Source organism: Balearica regulorum, chromosome 7 (genome assembly GCF_011004875.1).
Source record: "Balearica regulorum gibbericeps isolate bBalReg1 chromosome 7, bBalReg1.pri, whole genome shotgun sequence".
NCBI lineage: Eukaryota > Metazoa > Chordata > Aves > Gruiformes > Gruidae > Balearica > Balearica regulorum.
The window spans coordinates 23847964-23871273 of record NC_046190.1 but is presented as its reverse complement, the minus strand read 5'-3'; the positions used below and the strand labels follow the sequence as shown (position 1 = coordinate 23871273).

General features: G+C 39.6%; 1 long non-coding RNA gene across 1 annotated transcript in view; it reads left to right on the top strand.

Annotated features, from left to right (window-relative positions):
- LOC142602620 (uncharacterized) overlaps positions 1–459 on the top strand; it is a 61077-nt gene extending 60618 nt beyond the window's left edge. The window contains exon 4 of the long non-coding RNA XR_012836374.1: positions 336–459. This is a non-coding gene — a long non-coding RNA (uncharacterized LOC142602620). The remainder of the gene's footprint in view (positions 1–335) is intronic.
- The last annotated feature ends 22851 nt before the right edge of the window (positions 460–23310 follow it).

Below are 23310 nucleotides of genomic sequence, written 5' to 3'. Positions count from 1 at the left end.
TTGTGGGTATATTCATAGCATTTCGCTTCAGGTAGTGCAGGTGACTAAGCTGAGGCAAGTCTCCATAGCCTGTATAGCTGATGAAAAGCAGTTTCTTCAGAAGTCAGGTCAGAGCAGGAGCTGACCTGAATTTCCTTCAAGAGAAAGGTTTTCATAACTGGACAATTCAGAGCTTAAGGAGACTACCCTTCTATGTTTGACATCTAACTTCACTGGTAGGAGTATGGCTGAGCTTTCTTCTTCCGTCCCTACCTGCTATTTGGGTCAAGTCTCTGGTATAACCATACCTTTATTTGGGTACTGGCCACTTATATTCTCTATTCCTTTCTGTTCAGATCTTCAAGCTCACGTCAGAACAGACCTCATGTCTGCTGAAAGCATGCTGAATTCACTTCACTGAATGGCAGAAACTGAGTCAAGAGAAGCAGCTCAAGCTGGAAGTCCAAAAATGAACATAGGTAAGGAATAAATCTTTCTGAATTTTATGAGTAATTTTTCTCTCTCTCTGTGGTGATAGAATATATCAACATCACAAACAATTAGATCCTCTAAGAAACAGGGCAGAAAATATCAAAGTAGAATCCCCATGGCACTCTCTTCACTTTAGAGGAGTGGCTGTGGACTAAACTTAAAAATGAATAATAAATTCTGGGGTGGCGGGGGGAGGGCGTAATCCAGATTTTAAAATCACTCTGGAACATTTACTCACTTAATGACTTTTAATACACCAACCTTACACATAATAAATGAAGAAATGGGTCATAGTTTGAATCAGCAGGGAGAGGAGGGAAGGGACAAGGTGCCGGGAAGAGGAAGGCTTCTCGGGGCTGGACAGCTCCTCTCCTTCCTCCTCCACGCTCCCAAGGAAGAGGTGCTAGGCCTTGGTGGCTTCCTCAAACTCTCTTTCTGGAAAAACAGTCAGCACTAGAGCCTCTGCATTTCCTATTTCACATTTATTCCCTGAGAAGTGCTGTAGAAGTGTGAGCAATAAACTTCTCCCTGAACCTTTGACCAAGCTGTGCAGATGTCCCCTGTTCCTCTTTTCCCCCCTAAAACCTGAAGGTTCATACTTGTTTCCCAGGTCCAAGAGCCAAAAACTTCTGTTGTCTTCACTCTGGCACAAGATACAGCAAGATTAAAAACTCCCTTTTTCTACCATTTGTCAGGTTTTACTGAAATACTGTGTTACTTCATTCTCCATGATAAACTGTATCTAAAAGGCCACCAGGAGAAGTGACCTGGGCTGTGGCTGTTTCGATCGGACTGGTAACAGTTACTGATCAGAAACTCTGCCATGTTTCCAGTACTGCTTTAGTGCCATCAGATTCCTTTGGTATGAATATTTGCACCTAGACAGGTGAATGAATTATAGTTGAATGATTGAACTGAAACTATGGTTTAGCAGAGAGATACTCAAGCTAGCTGCAAATAGGTTTGCTTTGGTACTGCAAGTATCTCACAGCAAACAAGGCTGCATGATCTCTATGAGCATTAAGTAACTCTTAGGGAAGCAGAACGAGATAACTTCCAGTGCCTGAGTTCACTGAGCTGGCTGATGGCTGGCACAACAAGATCTGAAGTGAGGTTACAGCTGAAATAAACACTTGGACCCTTGTTATGTGTCTTGCCTTAAGGCACAGACCTTGGAAAATCTGTAGCCTGGCAGTTCTAGCAAGACCTCCACCTGACCTCAAAGCTGGACCTGCCTGCACACATAGGAAATGCACAGAACCAGGGAGTGGGAGGGGTGAAACAGGACCAGTTCTGCTACCAAGGGACTTTCAGTAGCTTCAGGGTCAGGATTTGTTAATTAGTGCATGTCTCGAGAGTTTAGAAGGGCCGTGTTACAAGCCATGTTTTCTCTCCAGAGTAATATTGTGATAGGACAGAGGAAAAGAAGGTCTATATAACTCAAAATCAAAGTTGTTTGGGAAGAACAGTGAGCAAAATGAAATGCCTACTGAAAGACTCCCAGTGAAACTTATGTGTCCAGTAGATACTGATTAATTACAAGCCATTGGGCTTAAGAGAGAGACTCTTGTACAGATCCATGAACAAGTTTTGTATTTTGAGAGACACTTTCTGGTTTCTGCAGTTTAATTCTTTTTCCTTATACATGTCTGCGGTTTCATCACTTTGGTCTCTATCTGAATTTGGCAGAGGTATGGGAAGGATGGAAGGGGGGAGACTTCTAAAGAAAAGAGGTGCTACAGGAAATGGTAGGGGTGACCTTGTAGAATACACTTTACCTGCTTAGTAGGAGTACAGCATCTATACAAGAAAATGCAATTCACAAAACTTGAAGTCATTCTCTCATTTACAGAGTCAGGGCTGTTATAATAGGGCTTTGTATATTTCTCTTCTTTGTACCTGGATTATAACACAGAGTAAAGAAAATATATACACCTATTATGAGTTGCTCACGTGATCCAAGTCTGTGAACCCCTTGCAGTCGTATAGTGCTTCTCTCAAACAGAGGTCAGATGTAGTGATTCCAACCCTGAAGAGCTAGCAGGATTAAACCCACAGTCAGGCAGTTCTTGGTTTACTGTGATTCTGTGATTTAGTTTCCAGTTGCCGATAAAAATCTTGCTTGATTCTTTTAATTTACAGTTGAAGTAACTTGAGTGTTTCAGACTAATCGGCCATCCTGACTTAGCAAATTTAGAAAAGATAACATTCCATTCCAACTAGATGAGGACATCGACCCTCCTAAAGAAGTACAGGGGTTTTATCTGATGGTGGTGTACTGAAAGAGATTGTGAGGTTCGCATTGTTTTGCAGAAGTTGCCAGGGTGGAGGTATTATTAGTTCCAGTGTTCGTTGTCACAGCTGATGATAAAATATTAAAACTAAAGAAAAATAACATCCACCACAAATTGTTTCTGGTGGACCATCAGTAAATTCCAAAAGGATAGAATTCACAGAGAGTTAAGTAACCCTGTAAATATTAGTAAAAAGAATTGCCACAGAAGTGCTGTTCTGTCAGGAAAAATTTCCCTTATTGTGGTACCCTGACACTCCACACTGGTTTTCTCAGACAGGGACACTCACTAGCCTAATAGGAATCTCCACACGCTTAAAACTACAACCATGCTTAGAAATCTGCTCTAATCCTGAAATCCTGGCTCTGTGAGCAGACACTTCTGCAAGCTGCTGCTGAAGGTAATGGGGCTCAGTGCGGGAGGAGCAGTCCCTTCTGCTCAAGGCATTTTTAGAGTCAGGGCTCAGATGCGCCCCAGGCTTTATATTGCATTAAGTCTGGTGGTTGTGTGGAGCATGTTCTGGTTTGTATCACAGATTGATATTATAAGAATTATGTCTGTTTTGCCAACGTGGCTTCCCATGAAATAGAAAAATCATTTGCAAGTCCTCACTACTTATGGTGCATTAAGAACAGGGAGGTCTAAATTTGTACACGAGCAGTTATGTGTACCTGAACCTCTGTCATCTCACATCAAAGAGCACTGTTAAGCCTCACATTCAGTATTTAGTGATTAAGAATACAAAAGCTAAGAAAACACCTAGATCCTTTTAACATGACTTGTCATCTCCATAATGATAATAGTTTGGTGGTGGTTTTTTTATTAAAGAAAATAGCTTGTCACTGAATTAAGTAGCCCCAGCTATGGGTATAGAATGTAAAGAATATAGCTGTATTTACAACTGCTTTGTGTATTAGAATAAGGCTTCAAAATCAAACAGTATTAGGTTACAGTAAATTTTGGATTATGGCAGAAAGAATTTCAAGGCAACCATAAAATGTGTTACAAGTTTAAGGGAAAATTTCCAGTATAAAGTTGTTTTAGAATATTCTGGCTTCACCTTTAAAAACATGGGCACTTTTACGGTAAACCATTTTGTATTGTCCCTTTGATATTAGCCAGTTTATTTTTTTAAATCAGTTTACTTCTAGCTCTTGAGATATTCATGACTGAATAAACCAACAGATTTTGAAATGTAAACCAATAGATTTCAAATGTTATATTATCACCATTCATAAATTTAAAAATATACAGCTCGCTCTTTAATTTTATTCTCTCAAATTACAGCTTGTATGAGTCCCAGGAATTTCCAGAGTAGCTGATTTTAAGTTGAATGTGATTCATAAAAATTCTTGTACTTTAATGACTCTTGATTACTTGTCAGTTGTTTGTGGTTGGAATCTGAAACAGATGGTGATCTCATTTCCTTTAGGTATAATTCAGCTACCGAGGTTTCTTTGTTTATTTAAAATTTTGTTCCTTTTCCTTGCTGCCTACTGTTTTTCTCTTATCTGTATTATCTTTGTGGGCAGAAGTAGCAGAGAGTATCAGTTGATGGCCATTGGACTCTCTCCGGCTGCTTGTTGACACTACTTGTTGCTTTGCAAGCAGCAGGATTAGCCAGCCTTTATCTCTGAACTAAGCCAGTGTAATCAAAACTTGCAAACTTGCTTCAGTCACAACAAGAAACCAACTGCTGTTGGCTCAGCCATTTTATTACACTAGGAGAGAATGCGATTGAAGCTTCAAAACAATATAATGCCTCTCAAGCACAGTTTTGTTGGATACTCCAACTGCATTCTTCAAAGTGACTGACCGTGCTAGAAGTTGACTCTAGGTATAGGCTGAGCACCCTGAGCACCTGTGAAATCCCCTGTCACTGGGCCCATTTCATTCATGTGCAGAAAGCAGCTACTTGACAAATGTTCTTTTTTTCTGTATACAATGTTTTGTTGTTTCAGTGAGCTGTCCGGATATGGATGTTCTTTTGAACAGCAATGATCACGTCTGAGGATTTCTTCATCAGCTTGATGTGCACCTGCTTTTAAACTATGTTTTGTGTCTCATTTAGCATTTATGAAAATCCATTGATTATGAAAATCACCAATCTCTGACGTTTGTTGAAATTGCTCAGTTGAGACAGCTAATATCTAAAGCAAACATTATTCTAAGCTACAGATGTTGTATCCAGATCCTAAATAGCTCAAAATTATATTTGCATTTAAGTCTAGGCCTGTCTTTAGTTTCTAGTTGCTGGTAGCACTGGGGGAAACTCAGAAAAGAAGACTTTGGAGTCTGAAGCTAGGATGCAGACAGCAAATACAGTTTTTTAGGGATTAAGCTGTGCTTCTTTTGGTGATCTTAAGTTCTGAAGTAGGATATTTTTCAAGGGAATCCTACGTCTGCCTGCCATTTACTGATCTGGAATAGCACATTGAAATCTAACATCGGGAATTTACAGAAACAGCTGGCTTGGACTATTATTTCTGTAGTGCGTCAGTCAATCTGATTCGCATTCCACAGGAAAACCAACAAGCTGAGAGCACGCCAGTTGGCAGACTTCTGGAGAAAAAAGATTTGCTAAAAGCCGGGAAGAAAGAAAATATTGGGAAAGAGTTCTGCATGCTGTATCCCAGTGACGGTGTATCTGGGGAAGCAGCGTACCCTAACCCCTTATGCAATACAGCCCAGGCGAGAAAATTGGCACTGCTCACCTTTGCAAGAGGCTGCCTGGGAGATCATTCAGGATTCCACTCCTTCCTTCTCTGTCTTTGGCTTTCCTACTCATGAAGGAAGATAAATGCCTAAACTAACATAGACAGTTCCTACCCATGGGGAAGGAAGTGGTGATTTTACAGGCTGCCCTGCCAAGCAGCACTAATACTATAACAGGTGCCTTAGTGGAGAGACAATTAATTGTTCCTCCTCTCAGCAGGGTGTGACACTGCCTGCTCTTATCAGTTTGGTCTCCAGGGAGAAAACAGCAGGTCTTGCACCCCTCGGATAGAATCCAGGGGTGCAGGATCAGTGCCAGGGAGCCCTGTTTGCCCGGAGGGTAGCAGGTGGGCTGAGTGTATCCCTTGCTGCTCACCAGAGATGAAGATCACTTGCATCCATGGCACAGAATTGTCAAAAATTGTCAAAAAAAATCCTTAAATGCAGGGTAGTTTTGACTGTAAATATCCAAGTACCATAATGGTGGGCAGCAGTACTAATTTCTAAAGCATTAATTATCTAAATAAATACAAGCTACATAAAAATATCTCTCTGTAATCATAACATTAATGGCCTTAATGATGGACTGTTCTGTGAAATACTGAAAAAGCTTTGAAGAAAAAAAGATACCCCTGTGAATTTACAGCTGAAGATAAAGGATACCAAATGCAGAAAGGTGGGAGTGCAGACAGCCCATAGGGCAGCCCTGCCTAATGTGTCAGGCAGAGTCTCAATACACTTGAAGTGAACAGCTGTTGAACAATTCAGAGGAAAAGGAGTTTTAAGGAGAAAAAATAAGTTGCTTCCTGGGTGCTGTTGAACAACAGCATTCTTCCTGAATAAGCTCATAAAGAAACTGTACTGAGAGGAAAGGAGAAACAGAATTAACTTGGGTACTCTAATAATAGCATGTATCTCAGATGTTCTAATAATACTACTTATCTTTTCTCCCCCTCCCACTCCTTCGGATGTTTTGGCTGCAGTCTTCCTTTTTTTCTAGTTAGCTTCCTGTAACGTATTTCTAGTATAGACACTGCGCTATTTTCCTTAATCTTTGTTTGCTGATTGTTGTTTAAAGTTTATAGGGTTTAAGTAAATACATCTCTAAACAAAGTTGTGCTTGCTTTCCTGCAGGAACTTTAACACCTATCCTGTCTAGGGCAGTTGCAGCTTTCTTGATGGACAAAGAGGACCAAAAAAAAAAAGAAAAAAAAGAGATTACAGAGCCTTCTCGTCTATGATAAGCACAACAGAAAAGAACTTTTAAAAGTACTTTCTGTTTGCAAAATAGTCCTGGTTTTAATCCTGGTGCAGTCTTCCAGAGGGAGGTTCTGGCATATAGTGACCTAACATCACTACCACCAAGGCTATTCCTGCCGAAAAGCAGAAAAACTTGCTTTCTGACTCTATGGCTTTTTCTTGGCAATACTGATTACTTGTGCCATTCTGTGATTTTGGTTAGAACTGTTGGAAATTACAATATTTTATTTCTTCTGAACTGTATGTGTTTTTTGAGCAAAATATCTCAAATTGCAATACAACAAAGCCTCCCTCATTGGGACTTTCTGAAACAGCTTTGAGTGCATCTTCCCTTTGCTCCCCAGGAGGTGTCAGGAGTATGGTCACTTGTCTCTATGGACCAAGCAGTAAGGCAGGCATTTACAGAAGAGATGGAGAGGGCAAGGTGTAGAGCGGAGTCTATGCTAACAAATCTGTAAGGCTCAGCATCTTGGGCTGCATGCTGGTATGCAGGGGCAGGGGAAGAGGCAGTGTAAAGTGTCATTCGCCTTTCAGAAACTGCTGTGGTTTAGCCAGGAGAAGGGTAGGAAAGAAGTGTTATTAAGTAAGTAGTTGTCAGAAATGGAAGGAAAACACAGTAGCAAATGAAGGTTGTGCTGGAAAAGGTTGAAAGCCACTTCTCCCTGGACTTAATATCAGAGTAGTTAGTAAGTAGACAGTGGAGGCTGGCCACACAAGTTATTCAGGAGGAGTCAGCATCCAAAGGTTGAATGCGAGAGGATAGGCCTAGAGGGCATGGGTCATGAGGTGCTCTGAGAGTGAAAACAAATTATGTACAGCTGAGTCAGTGAAGAACAGGCGGATGATATAGGATGACTTGATCAAAGAGAATTCCATAAGAGAAGCCTTTGCAGGAGCTTTTCTGAGTGCAGACAAGAGAAGCAGAATTGCATTTGTCAGGGCTTCTGGCAGGCAGAAAAGTTGCATTACTTTCAGTAATAGAGCAAGAAGGTGCGGGACAGTGGTTTTGGACCCAAAAGGACCAGGAAAGATGGAGCTCTGTTACAATTAAGTTGAGTTTGATCTTATGAAAGGTCTTACAGAAGGGGATACTGAGGAGTTGTGTGGATTTACTCTTTGACAGAGTGAGGGAGATTTACAGCAGAGGTGCAACATCACCCGCATAGAAATGGCAAATTAGTTTGTGTTTCCAAGTGAGATATAAAATGAAGAAATAAAGGGAATGAAAAGAGGGCCATTTCAAAGGCAAGAAGTGTTGAGTTAGGAGAGTATGAAGAGAGGCGGTGAAGGAGAGAGCTGTGGAACGTTGCCAGTGACGTGTGAAGGGACCTCCCAATCCCAGGAAAATGAGGACAGAGCTCTGCTTCTGAACAGTTCTGGTGAGGATAGCTTCCACTCCATGCAAAGGGAATAGGAAGATTGGATAAAGCCTAAACTGGAGTTGGAGGAGAAACTCCACTGTTAAGTTTGTATTTGGTGAGCTCTGAAGTGATCAATGCATGAAGTAGTTACAAGTAGTGTAAAGAGTAGGATATTGTTAAGGTAAGGCAGATTATAGGAAAGAATTGGGTTTTCCCTCCTGGCACCTGGTGATGAACATTCATATTGTAGTTCAATAGGAAAGCTTTTGCCAGCCTGTGTGAATTCCCCTGAGATAAATGGAAATTTCTAATATAGTCTGTGTAACACAATTCATTATATGGAACTACTTCTATGAATAAGCGTTACTCAGTGGGAGTAGGGAATGTCAGGGCAAATCCTAGGCTACTGTATTATGCTGCACTGAATATTACTTAAAACTACATTACGCTGCACTGAATATTACTTAAAGGAAAACTAGCTTAGGGAGATCCTTGTCTTCTGTTCATTTCAGTGGAATAGGTCTGGGTACCAAAATACCTACTAAATTAGAGACCCAAACCCTCTTCTGCAGTATACATCCATAACATATTTATACTGGTGTAACATGGGTCAGCATTTGGCCCATAATAACTCATCACTGTTTTCCTGTATCCACAAAATTATACCAAAAAACCACTGTAGAACATATGTTCCAATGGAACAGCTTTTCCTGGAAAGCTACCTAGTTACTCATTGTCTCTTGGGCCTCATAGATCTCCGTTTCTCTCTCTGCAGGACCTCATTCTCATCAGGAAAAGTGGAGAATGACTCCTGCCCTAGGCCACCCTCTTCACTGTAAAAGCTAGAAATTCATGCCTTAGGCTGACAAAAACCTGGCATGTCAATCTTTCCTTTTCCACTGCAAAAAGTGGGTGCTGCTACTGCTGCCTCTTTTGTCAAGCTCCTGCTCTTAGAAGATAAATTGATATGAATCTTAAGGGGGGAAAGGGTGGTTCTAGTGCAGGCACTGAATGTCACTTGTGCTATGGTTCTACAAAAGGACATCATATACCTACCTTAGGCACTCTGAACCAGGTTGAGCACCTTTTTTTTTTCTTTTATGTTTCCATGCCTAAATTTGATACATGTGGAAATTAAGCTCATAAGAGTGATGATTTTCAAGCTAAATTCCAATAAAGGCAATGTAGGCTACTAGGTCACTTGCTTCAGATAGTTTTACGTGATTAATGCTATTCCTCTGCCTTTTGTCCTTCCCACTGTGTGATTCATATTGAAAAAGGTCTGGTGATATATTAGTAGGTGATTCCACAGTAGTATTCAGTGCCAGGCAGAGGTGTTTGCTTTTGATCCTCAAAGCATGTCACTGCATTAACATGAGATAATTCCTGAAAGTGAGGTTCATTAAAATGACAGTGCTGCACAGTTATGGTTTCACAGCTCTCAGTTCTGGAGCTAGATAATTTGGCACACTTGGACCTCTGTGTTTCTCTGCATTGCCTTCTCTAAGCATGTTTGACATTTTTTCCCTAGCTGTGATATATACTGAGAGGACTGATTCCTCAAAAATCAGTGAGAAAATGCAGAAAAAGAGGAAAGACAAAATCATTTAAGGAACATAAGGAAACCACAGTTTAAGCATGTGACATTCAAGTCTGTGTGAGCATATATATCAGTATTACAACTTGAAACAGGTTGTGGAAGTAACTTCAAACTAGACAAACAGGCAAACTTGGCCTTAAGTATCTTCAAAAAAATATCAAAAATAAATATAAGCTCTGACTAACGTGTATCTACAGACACTCCCAAAGGCAAAAGAAATATTATAAACTATGTTTGGGTTATTAATAAATGACATGGAAATTTTCCAGCAATTTAATAAAAGTGGATTTCTTCTGATGTTGGATGGACCAATCCTATTAGAGTCAGTAGAGTCCCAGGAGCTGTGACTCATCAGGAGGTCTGAGGCACCTTTGATGTGACAGGTAGTTCCCTGAATGCTGAGATGAGAATTACCTTTCGAAGCAATAGTAACACTTCTTGAAAAGAAGTCTTTCTAGGAAGAGAAGGAGCCAGAAAGCTCAGTGGTTGGAAGTCAACATTGTATTTTCTTTTTATTTCTTAACAAAATAAAAGTGTTTATTGCTTATAAGCACTGCTTATAAGTAGGTGATTAACAACAGGATATCTGATACTCTATCCCAAACCCTTGGAATGGTAGATCTTGGGCACTGACCAAAGGAAACAGTATACTCATGAGTTCTTGTATAGTACTGTTATCATCTCACCTCTGCTGAAACCTATATTCCACAACAGGGCAATCTTCTGCAGCATCGTGTTGGTTTCTTAAGATTCCTGTACAGCAACATTGTGGCTATGGGAAATTCCACAATAATGTACTTACAAGCTGAAGTTTTGGGTATATGGGAATATTCTGAATGCTATGGACCTATTTGAGCTGCCTATATAAGCTAAAAATGATACTCAAACCAGAAGATTTGGTTCAGATCTTAGTGCCTGGCACAAATGCAGCCCCCCTTGTGTCATCTGAGAATTTCTGATTTGAATTTTCAAGTTTCCTTGCCAAATGGTTCTTGTCTTCATTCAGGCACAGGATGAGAGATCAGTGCTGTTACTCTATCAAAATTGTTATTTTGCTGTTACTCTAGCAAAATAATGTCACAGTTCCTTGTGGATGAACCTTAAGAAGGAAATCTGAATGTTTTAGCAGTTCAAGGCTAGGCTTATACTATTGTTTTCTCATACTACTACTCTGCTTTTGGACAATCTTCAGAAACCTGGTTAATTGAGTCTCCAGACTAATTAAATCTTTGGTCACTCTCAGAATGAAAAGTGACTTACTGCTTACTACCAGTTAAAGCAGATGCTTGATGTGACTTTAGCAGGCATGTAACCAGTCAAATGTATTTTAAATAAGCTCTCAAATGAGAATAGTTACAGCTGGGCTAACAATGAGAAATCTAAACAGAAGCATCCATTACTTCTGATTACAGCGTTATTTCATACATATTCCTTGTACTTGACAAACATTCTTATAAGCACAACTTGCCAAAACTTTTGCTAATGGAAATCATAGCAGGAGAGTCACAAAACTGTAGGAGAGTGCCTAGGCTTGGCTGGGTTGCAGAAACAGCTCTGCTGTCCCATGTACAGCTGAAGTGGTTAGCGCTGGCATGCAAGCATGACCTCATGATAAACTCGATGATCCTCACTAGGAATTAACCGTGTAGCTACTTGCAGCCAACAGTTTGTCACCAAGAGGAAGAAAATGCTGTTTTTCTTTTGCATAGCATAAGGACAAGTACATTTACCAGCATTATTGACCAAAGACTTAGCAGTGAATCTATGAGCTGGGACAGTCATGTGCAAGATGTGCACATGACATTAGATATGTAATTGCTGATAATAGTAAGTGTAAAATTCCCCCACTAGTACTTTATTTATTTTTAAAATGTGTAATATTACAGTGATCTAAGAGTTGCTTGTTTCGTTTTTGACTGTTTCTAAAAGTGTTGTACAGCCTAAGATACGGAAATCTACCTCTCTCAGAAAGTTTTAGCTATCTTGACTTCCTGACAGGGAAAAATCATCCTATTCAATAAGATGTCTGTTCTGTTGTAATGAAGTGCTTTGCAGCACCATTGAAGAAGGACACAAAGCAAGAGAAGCATAAAGATAGACATGTTTTCTGTTTTTTCCATTTGAAAAAACCTAGTTTATCTAAGAAAAATTAATATCATAAACCACATATGAAACGCTACTGCATTTGAATAACCTAATTAAAAGTCTGTGGGATGGAACAGTGTATTTTGTTCAAACGCTACACAAACTGCATATGTTCTCCAACCTTGTTGTCTGAAGTTGTGAAGTTGATTCTCAGCTAACCAGCAAAGCTCTCCTTCAAAATACTACAGGCAGAAACAGTCCCGCAGGAAGTGGTATTTGTGATTCAGTAAACGGCACCTTGCCCACTGAGTCAGTGTTGAGCCAGTGTCCGAATGCGTTTCTAGAGTGTGGAATATAAAACTAAAGTCCTGACTGTTTGTGGCCACTGGGAAATTCATTGAACTATTGACGAGAACAGGGATATTAACCGCAACATCCCAGATTCCAGACAGGGATAATTACAACTTTCCCCTACTTACTCCATTGGGAGGATTATTCTTCATTCCTCTAGGCTGGTACCTTTTTCCTGCACTTAGCTGGTCACCATCCTCTAGGCAAGTTGGAAGGATGAGTGCCACAACTCAGATGCGCAGTCTGTCTTTCTGTGGACACTGCTGGAAGTGCCAGGCTTTGCACCTGCAGTTTTGCAATCCTGTGATTTATCCCACTTGGACACTGTCTTTCAGAGAGACACCGTGACTGTAACCTGTCTGAGCTTTTTCAGCTGGTTCAATTTTGCAACTGAAGGGATGCACTGAGGCATTTGCATTACATTTCCTCTCAGGACCCGTGACCCAGTAGATATGCACAGTGACTCAGAACAGCCCTTTCTAAACGAAGTCTTAATTTATGGATAGGAATTGAACAAATCTCAGCAAAGTTTAAACTGAAGATTGTCCTCATATGGGATCTTTCCTACTGGCTTTCACATGTCCAGTACAGAATTTTTCTCTACTCAATAGGTTTTGGTTTGGTTTGTTTTGCTTTGCTTTGCTTTTTTTAAACCCCATTGTTATATATATTTAAAAAAAATAATCCCAACTTTACAATTTAAAAAAAATAAGTCCTCAAAACAGATGTCTAATGTCTTTCATCCACGCACTAACATATGTGAAGCTTTGTGGCAGCAAATTTTAGTACCCAGATTTACGAAGTAATGCCAGAAGCTGCTATGAAAAATCACAGCTTCAAATCTGAAGTTGTCCAACAGGCAGTGTAGGTGCTGTGATCATGTAGTTGATGACATAGTGCTTAGAATTGTAAATATGAAATGCTTAATTGTTCACAGAAATATTTTTATTGTTTTACTAATTTTCATTTTTTGTAATTATGAAATAATATCTAACTGCATTTGACTTAATTTTAGAGAAATTTTAGTAGGATCTCTATTAATGTGGAGAATGTGTTTAAACATTAGATATATCATCTTAGCAAGAAGATGCGGTTCAAGAGTGATGCAGTAGCTTCCACAGCAGAGAAAGGGACATAAGCATACAAAATTCAGTTCCCTGGGCACAATAGTACCAACTCTGAGCACCTGCTGGAATTCGATTTGCAGGTCCAAGCCCCTTTGTTCTTAAAGGAGTAAATCATTCCATCAGAATGGGGAACAGGACATTACTCAATGGGAGAAACAGTGGCAAGATTTCATTCTGAAACCTGATCAAGAAGTTCTGTTGGTGTCATATAAAGAACACTCTGATCATGCACAGCATGCCAATTAATCCTGGTCTCTCCCCTTCCCCTTCCTTTATCTTTCCTCCACCCTCCAAAAGAAATTTTCCACTTGATCATGAAGGAAGTGATGGAGCCTGGATGCTACCCCAGGAGAGAAAGCTAGAGGAAGGGCTGGGTCACTTAGTCAAATAAAGGGGAGGAGAAGGAAATGGTCAATGAAAAATAATGTTCTAAATACAGGGCTTTGGACTAGAAATATGCTGAAACACATCTGAAGAAATGAGGAAAGGGGATAATGTAAGCAAAGCAATTTAATCATATGCAATTACTAACAGGAGCTTTCAAAGTCTGTGGCCTTGTGTGAGACCAACTGTCAGCGACATAATATAGAGTGCCAGTTCTCACTATGTATTGAACCAGAAATGCCAATCATTATGAAATTCCTGGTGTCCCTTTGCCTTACAGTTCACCCACATAGCAACCTGCCTATGCGGAAGCTCACTAGTTGACTGTAAATCCATTTTGATCAGAATCCTTACTGATACCTTCATCTGTCATATCCTGCCTATTGCAGCACCTTTCTTTGTGGCTTCTCTCTCCCCCTCAGATATGATGATTTAGGCTGTCTACATTCTGACAGTTTAAAATACATCCAACAACAGAAATTGATTGTGTCATATCCAGTTACCATATTGGTGTATATTGCATCGGTATATTAGCATCTGTTTATTTAAAAAAATCAAATAATTGTTGGTCTTTGTACTGTGCAAACATAAGTTACTGTATTTCATGTTAGCCCGTCCTAAGTCAAGCAGTTTTTAATTTATTTTTTCAAATTTTGCTTGATTTAAGTGTTGCTTTTAGGGTATTTCTTCAACTAGCACATTTTCTGCCAGTAGTTCTGTGAACAACTACAGAAGCCAAGCAACCCGTTTGTGAGCATGTTGGGGTTTTGTAGGTGTATTGTTCTCATTTTGTAATGCTGAAAACACCTACACAGTGCAGAAAATTAAAAACTTTAAAAAGCTCTTCAGTCAGAATGTTGTTATTTTATACCTGTATTGCCATAGCATGGAAGCTTACAGAGTGCAGATGATGAGTTGGGCTAGTTGGCAAGAACTGTGGGATCACAGACAGTGGAGTCCCTCTGCAGTCTGGCTTCCCCACAAATTCTGCTCATAGGGACTGGCAAAAGAGAACTGAAAAAATAGTAACATTGTTATTTTGAGATTTTATGACTTGACTACATCTTTCCTAGCCTTTGGAGAACTGTGAAGATACAGTTATCATGCTGAATCAGTTAGTCATTTCAGGTTGTGGGGAAAGGTTAGTAGTTGAAGACTTACTGGAAAAGTCATACATTGCCAAGCAACTAGGCAGCTCAAATCCCTTCTGACTTTAGCTTTAGGGAGATTTTTTTACAGGGCATGAGTGAAAAATCATTGAGCAAACAAAAGATATTGTCTCTTCCGCTACTAAACCTGGTTCATGAATAGGATTTGTGGCCACTTCCTGCACTCTGCTATTTCTGAGCCTCATGAGATCATGAACAGACAAAACTGTTATGTATCTGATTGAGAATTGAAAGGGTAGGTTTATTTCACCCTGTCCTTGGAACCGCAGGTTGAAGATAAAACGGGTAAGATGGTGCTTTTTTACTGCTTGAGAATTCAAGCATGTGTCAGTGCTTATGGTTTGAGAGCATTCACTGAGTTTTGCAAGGAGATGAGTAGCTGGTGCCACTCCTGGATGTCTGCTTACACTGCCTGTATACAACTCATTTGCTTACAGTGAACCTCTTTGCTTTATGCAGCCTGATCAGTAAGCAAAAAGTAGATGCTATCTCACCTAACTGGAAGAGTTTTAGCCAGGGTACACACAGCTCTGTGGGATGAAGATTAAGAGACTGAAGTTCAAATATTGAGGAGAAGCATGTCTTTTACCCAAAGGTCTTTTTAGTTCTATCAGGGCAACTTCCCCATTTCCTTAAGATACATAAACAAGAACACCATGCTTAGTGGCAGCAGGAAATTTCTGTTTCTTTCACTTCCTGGGAAAGTACTTTTCTTCATTCTTTCTTTCCTGTAGCAAACAAAGCTCTGCTAGCAGATTCTTCCCTAGTGGTTCACCCTGGTGAGAAACAATTGTCAGCTCATTCTCTGAAAGCAGCTAATTGAGGTTGTTTGCAGGTGCAGGATAACATCATTGCATTTTCACAGTTCCCTTTCTATCCTTGAGATTTCTTTCTGAAGTGTGTGGCTGTAGGCATAGTCACCAGATGTAGACCACTGTCATCCATATTACTTGTCATCTAGCTGAAGATGCTCATATAGGAGCATCTTACCTGACTCTGCCTCACATGTTTATTTGCCTTAACTTATCTATAAATGCAGGGGGAAAGTAAATTTTTCAAGGTCATAAGTAGTCAGGGTGAACAGTGGGACAGACACCTACCTGCCTTTTATTCTAGTGCTTGAATTTTAAGCCAGAGGTTTCCCAAACTGCCTCCTGAAGAGGGCTGGGTTATTATTTAGTACAGGTCCTCATTCTGTTATTTCCAGCTGCCTCAAAAAACCTCAAGACTTATGACACCTAGCATTGTGAAAACATACAGAGCACCCAAAGAAATGGAAGCAAAGCTCAACCATCTCCCCTCTACCTCTTCCTCGGACTTCAGTGGAGAAGAAAAGTAATTTTCAGGCCCACTGGGTATATGTACCCATCAGCAATTATCAGGAGTACCACAGAAAGCAAAGACAGGGAACATTAATTTTCTTGAAGCTACTGGAAACAACCGTATATTTATCATTACAGACATTTATTCATATCACATACTGCACTTTCCTATGGGTTGCTGTGAGTCCCCATGGGTTGCTATGGAGGTCATGGATGTGAATGAGAGGTAGGCATATGAGGGCAGCTATGAAAGAAGGTAAGTGAAGGGCAAGGTCCCTATTGAGGTGTGATTCACTCGATCAGGGTATTCCTAAAGAGTTCATAATTCTTTGATTGTCCATGTTTCATGGATAAAAAGTCAAATAATTTAGAATTAATTATATCAGAAGTTAAGACAAGTTCATTGTCTCTAATGGAACTTCATACAAATTTAGTTCCTTCTCATTGTCCTTGTTTCAAAATAAAACTCTAAATTAAGGGACTTAATTACCTGGTGTTGCATTAAAAAGCAAGGTGCACAACATATTCTATTCCATCCTATTATGGAAACTGTTTTCCAAATGAGCCAAAATTTGCAAAGGGATATGTTTCAGGGAATACTCACAGTATGAATTTCTCAATAAAACGCCCTGTGTATTCTCACTGCTAGTCTGCAACATCTCATGACTGACCAGTGCGTCCTGCTGCCTGACATCGCACAGGCATTTGATCACATCAAATCTGAACCCATCCTGTGTAAACAAGAGAGGGCTGTTTAGTTTTCTTTGGTTTTTAAAGATTTTTAAAGTATGATAAGAATACTCCAGTGAGTAGGAATAAATTCCCTGTGGAGTTCAAGGTCACTGTTGGCTTATCTTGTCATCTAGAACTGATACTGACAAAAGTATGACTGTAAACACAGCTGAAATTAATTAAGATATCTTCCTGGTTAAAAACAAAATAATAAGGTTTGGGCTGTCTTTTTATATTTTTTGAAATAAAATAGTAGAAAAAGCCTTTAACTAGTAGCTGAATAACCAAAGTGAGCGTTCAAATATAGGAAGATTGAGGCAGTTAACCTCTTAATTCTTGTGAAAAATATTAAAACAAAAGTAGGCTTTGGAGGAAAGATATGTAGCTGTCATGCATCAATCCCAGTTCTTGCTACATTTGACACACGTTAAGAAACATGGCTATTTTAGGGCAGCACCTGAAAAGAGCTAACTAGCAGTAAATGTTGACAGGATGTTACTGATTTGTATGCCTTAGTGTAAACTCCCTGCAAACTGTATCTGAAATTTCCTGTTTCTGGTAATCCAGATGGGAAGCACAGTTGGTGTAGGTATTCCTAAGGTAGCTTTATGCTTGCTAACTTAACTACATCTAGTAGAGTTGCAGGGGCATGTAGTTTTCATTGTTAGGCCTGGAGTCCCTTTTGGGCATGCAGAGCTGAAGCTGCCACAGCTATGCTGGCAGCACTGAAGATTCATGCTTAAAGCTTCTTTGGATATGTCTACATCAGTTTCAGTGCCACTAGATTGTCCTGTAGACAGATTCAAAAGTGTAAACCCCACTCAAACCTCTGTCACACAGGCATCCAAGTTACAACTATTTCCAAGTTGCTTTTCTGTGAGCTGCACCACTGTCTTAAATCTGCAGAGCATGTCTTGTAGATCTCCAGTTCTCCAGCACATCCCTTATGCCAAGGCTCGCAAACAGATCCTCTGAGCAGGACTATACTGCTGTCTGCTGAAGTGCCAACCCAGTGATGCAGTGATCCAGCTTCTAGGCATAAAGGTAGTCGGGTGAGTTAAATTCTCACCTGAAACGTGTGTGTTTCCTCATCCTTCATAATTTTTGTATCTCAGTCCTGAAATTAGACAAGCTGTACGTGCTTCTGCCGTTCTGTTTGCTGAGGTACATGTAACATAGTGTGCTGGGGAGGTATGTCATAAAATGGCTTGTTGACTTTATACTGCAGGAAGCTCTTCATTAAATCAGTCACCTGGAAGAGGAAAAGCAAGGTAGTATGAGCAAAGTAGCTGAGTGATAGAGGACTGTGAATTAGTCATATTTACTGTAGGATGTCATATTTACAGTAGGATGTGTTCCTAAGATAGATGTCTGTGGGTGCTGTTCCCTGTGAAATTTATGTGAAAGGTGTTGATGACTTGTCCATTTTCTTCTTAACTCCTGTCCTATGGACAGTTGTCTTACCATGTTCAACTGTTTTCCCAAACTATCTCATTGTGGCCAGTCTTCCTGGACAGCCCAGAATATTCTCCCACAAAGACACCCTTGTACTACCAGAGGCATGCCCAGCAAAGACCGTTAACCCAACTCCCCTTTCATCAGCTCCCCCCCCCATCTCTCATGGTTTTTGCTTCCCTCCTCTCCTCAGACTGTTTGCTACTCATGGCAATTGTGGTTGTTTATATAGATTATTTTTCTGGTCCGACTGCTGTGCGGAGCTGTGAATGTCATGCTGTGTCACTCCACAAGGATGGGGCAAAAAGTAAGGGTACTCTTTACATCTTTCCTAGCTGTATGTCAAATGCTGCTGATTTGAGTATGTGACCCACCAATGTATTCATAGTAGAGACTGGCTACAAGAGTCAGGGGATCACAACTTGCAAGCCTAGCAGGCACCTTTCTGCCTGTTTTTGTAAGGTCACGTTATTATCTTCTATCAAATTACAAAAGATTTCAGGGTTGGGTTTTTTTTAATAAAAAAAAAAAAGCATGAAAGTTTGGAACAGTTTCCTATGTGTCTTGGTTTCCATCTGTGCCTAAGCATTTCTATCGGATGATAATTCTGCAGACAATAACCAGTGCAGTTCTGTAAAACAGGTATAGTGAGAAGTCTTGCTGCTGTTTTTTAACTGCTGAAGTAGAGGTAGAGCTCAGAAATGACAGAAATAGCTCATATTACCAGCTGGGCTGAAAACTCAGGAACACCAAAGTTTTTGCTATAGTACTCAGTCCCCAGATACCATTTCAGTGAGAAACCAGTATTCATAAATGGACTGAAGAAACTGTTACACTGTCCACAGTCTTAAATTATTTAATAGACTCAACCAAAATTTGTGATTAAAAGCATATAAACAGCTTACCTTTTTAACTTTCAAGTGCTTCAAAAACAACTTAACCATTTATATCTGCAAGCTCCTGCTTATTGTTTCCCATGAACAAAGACATAGCTGAGGGCTATGCAATCTTGACAGCTGACAGTAATTTTGAAAAGATACTGTGGCACTGTATATTGTTCTTGTCGCCACATGTTTTAAAAGTAAACTATTCAGTGAATTATAGGAAGAGAGCAGCATTGCATTTTTGTTGCCCATGTATGAACATTGCTTAAATAATTTGAAAAATTTCTAGAAAAATGCTAAACATCTTCCACTGTGATGATGTAGCTCAGTATCAGACTGGTCATTAGACTGATCATTTACAAATAGTGAGTCAAAATTTGTCCCTAGCTACACCCTCACAGTTCCACTGACGTCACAGTTTGTGACCTTCGAACAGTTGTATTCATAGCTCTCAATGATGCAATTAGGAAATGTAAAGATGGTGGTATTGAATGCTACCTCTACAGAATCATTACCTGTAATAGCAAGAGCTCTGATTATAAGAATACGATTAGTAGGAGGAAGTAGCACTAATAGTCACAGCCGCCAAGTACTTCTCTGTGGTGTTTTTGGTCAATAGGAACTCCATTTATTGTTTTTTTCCATAGTGAAGATGGCCAACTATTTTCAGCCCCTTGAGATTAGCTGGAAAGAAGGTCATCCAAATTTCAGCCTGGTTTCCAGTCAATCCATTAAAAATTCTACCGCTAAAAATACAAGTAAAAGTAGTATTTTATTTGCCTTTCTTATCAAGTAAAAATTAAAGTATTTGAAGGCTTCCTAGCTAGTAGGTCAGCTCTTGTTTTGCCCTTTGTAAGAACGAGAGACAAAGTGAAACCCATGTCCATAAAACTGGCATACAAGGTTTAAACTGGGAGAGAGACCACCTTGCTGCTTTTGCTCTTCCCAAGTGTATGTGAAGGATGGAAGGAAAGCCATGGCAGAGACTGGTATGGCTAAGGGGATATATTCCCCTCGCTGCCAGCTGGAGCTGTCATCTCCCACACCCTGACCCTTTCTCTAGAGGCAACCATAGGAGCACATCCGATTGCTTGCAGCTCTGGTCATCAACATTCTTATACAATATAGCTATGTTATGTGTACTGATTTAAAAACCTGTTATGATACGACAGTCTTAAAGAGTGGAGATAGATGTGTGAGACAGTGATCAGCTCAGGGAGCTCCAGCCTGTCACCAAGTTGCTCTCTCGCAATTCTCACTACCTTTGTAAGCAGCGCTGTCTGGTATTCTGGATAGACAACAGTATGAAGAAATGGTTTGGCTGCAGCAGGAGGCACCAAAAGTTTAAATTATATTGCTTATAGGTCAGTGGGAAAATGGTGTAAATTGTAAGTCTTGTGAGTTCCATTCCAGGGCTCTATTTACAGGTATCTTTAATGAAATCATGTGAGCATTGAAGTGCCCTGAGGGCACTGTGTGTGACTCTGCATGATGTGTTCATAATCATTTCCATTTTTAATGGCTCCATAGTGATAAATCCCTTTGAATATTATCTCTTTCAGAGAATATTGAGAAAAATAGCCTCCTGTTTTGGAAAAATTGATGAAGAACAACAACCCCCCTTGAAATGAAGACCTTTTCAGTTGCCCATATTTGTCTGACTTCCATATCAACCTTTTCTTGGAAACTTTCGGGTTTATAATTTAGAGTAAATGATAAATATTTGTATTTTCGTGTTGTTGCATACTTCACATTCTTTCAGGGCTTTTAATGTGTTCCAGTTTGTAAAAACAAGATGTTACAGGAACTCTTAATACTTACTAATCAGTTGAAATGAAGTGGCCTGTCAGTCCAAAGTATACAGTTCTCCCACAGCATTTGGGACATTGCATTTCCTCGCATGCCTGCTGTCTCTAATGGAGTCGAAGGAGTTCTGGGTCATTCACAGTAGATTAGATTAGATTAGTTTGGGTGTGGAGTAATTGTTAAGATTACATAAGGTACCTCAATATGCATGGTCTATATTTAGAATAAAAAAGCCAGTGAAACTCATGTTCCATGCTAACAGGTGATTCAAGTCCATAAAGTGTGTGGAATTACCTTGAGTACATTACAAGTGCTGTTTTGTTTTTTTTAAATGTGGGTGCTTCAGTTCACTCCTTTTAAAGATTCTTGAGTTGGCACTTAAGTTTGATCAAAAGTTGACTGAAGTACCTTAAACTTACCACCCAAAAATATGTCTTTCCTTTAGGTAATTTTTGAAAGCTGTTGCAATCTATATCTATTTTCTGGGCTTGGTCCTTCAAAAGCCTACAATAGAATAGGATTTTTTTCTTTTAAGCATTTAATAAATGCATAGAAAGTCATGCTTTCAAAAAATTCACAATTCAGCTAATAGACCATTATTTAGTAGGACAGCTAATGAGAAACTGAGGTATGGAAAGTTCAGCTGGCTAGACCAAGGGCATAAAAATGAAATCTGGAAAGAGAAATCAATGGCAGGACTAGAAAGATTTCCCAAATCATTTCCATCAGCTGCAAAGTCAATTCCTGTATATCTCTCTTTTCTTAAAATAAGCATTGGTCATAGACATCTGCCCACCTAATAGATTTCAGGAGATGTGTATTGGAATATTGCCAAATTGAGAGCTCCAATCTTAAAGATGACATGTCTATCAGAAAGTGTCTTTGCTATGGTATGATGTGGTGTTGATTTCTGTGGAGATTAGGAGTTTGCGTTTGGTTGTCCAGTATATTAACTCAGTTCCTGTGTCTGAGACATTTAGAGTACATCGGGAGATGTTTACTTTTCACTGATACATGGTATTGGTATTCTAGCTGGAATGTTTACTGGCTGCCAAAAATATATTTATATGCTAGTTGTTTGGTGAGCACAACACTTGAGAAATTAAACTTCAGCCTTTTCTAAAAAATATATGTATACTTAACAGCAGCAGTCCAATCTGCTGCTTCCCAGATTCAGCAGTATTACCTCAATTATCTGTCAATTCCTATAATTAATATCTCTACCAGATGAAAGCTGGACTATTGTTCTTTGAACTAGGATCAGTCAGTACTGATAATTTCATCTTTTTCCCTGTCAGATATTTTGTAGATCCTATGTCTTTCAAGCAAAATGTTCAATTTAAGTTGAAGTGTCCTAAAGTGTCCCTGTCAGGGAAAACAGCTTCTTGTGTGGAAAGCAAAGTTCAGCAGCTGGTAATGGTGACAGCATATCTATCTGATCTCTGTGAAATGATGAACAAATCAATAATTTTAACTAATTGGAATAAGGACTGCCACAGAATACAGATGTTAGAGTAACCAAAGCCCATGTTTTATGAAAATTACAAGCGTCTTCATTTTCTGTTTTATGATGGTAGATGTTGTAAGTCAGCAGCAAAGAAAAAAAAACAAAAAAAAAACAAAAAACCAAAAAACTTCTGTAGAATTCCTGCCCCTGAGCTGGAAAGATGGGTAGAGAACTTTGTGCACATAAATCCCTATCATTACACTCTTAAACCTTTACAAAGTTAATTTAACAAACATGTCTCACATGCCAAGTATCCAAAGGGATGGAAGGATTTCAACAATTCTTCTGCCATCAGTCACTCATTTTCATTTTGATATGTCTTGCAAGGGAAGGAGAAAAGGCTAAGGAGCTAAAGGTCTTTCTCTTGCCCTTAAAGTGTAGATGACTGAAGACTGCATTTTTTTTTTTCAGGCCTTAAGGACATAGCTAGTTTAAGTACTAATATTAAATGAACTCCAAGATGCTTTGGTTTGAGAAGAAAAGGTACTTCCCCAGGCACCTAACAAGGGTAATACAAGGATAATTAGGAGATATAAATTGAGCAGTTTTCCTCTGCTCTACATGCACAAAGATTTGTGAAAGTCAGTAGGGAGTAAGACAGGCATGTTAGAAGAAAGCAAAGATGATGTCCTACTGGGACGAGAGAAGGTACAATGGAGATGCCTGCTAGAAAGAATAAGACGTATGTTTGGGAGCTGTTGGGAGGAAGAATAGTCGTTCAATTTTGATAAAACCAGCATAATTCTGAAGTCTGGATAAGCATTCATACATTTTAGACCATGGAAGT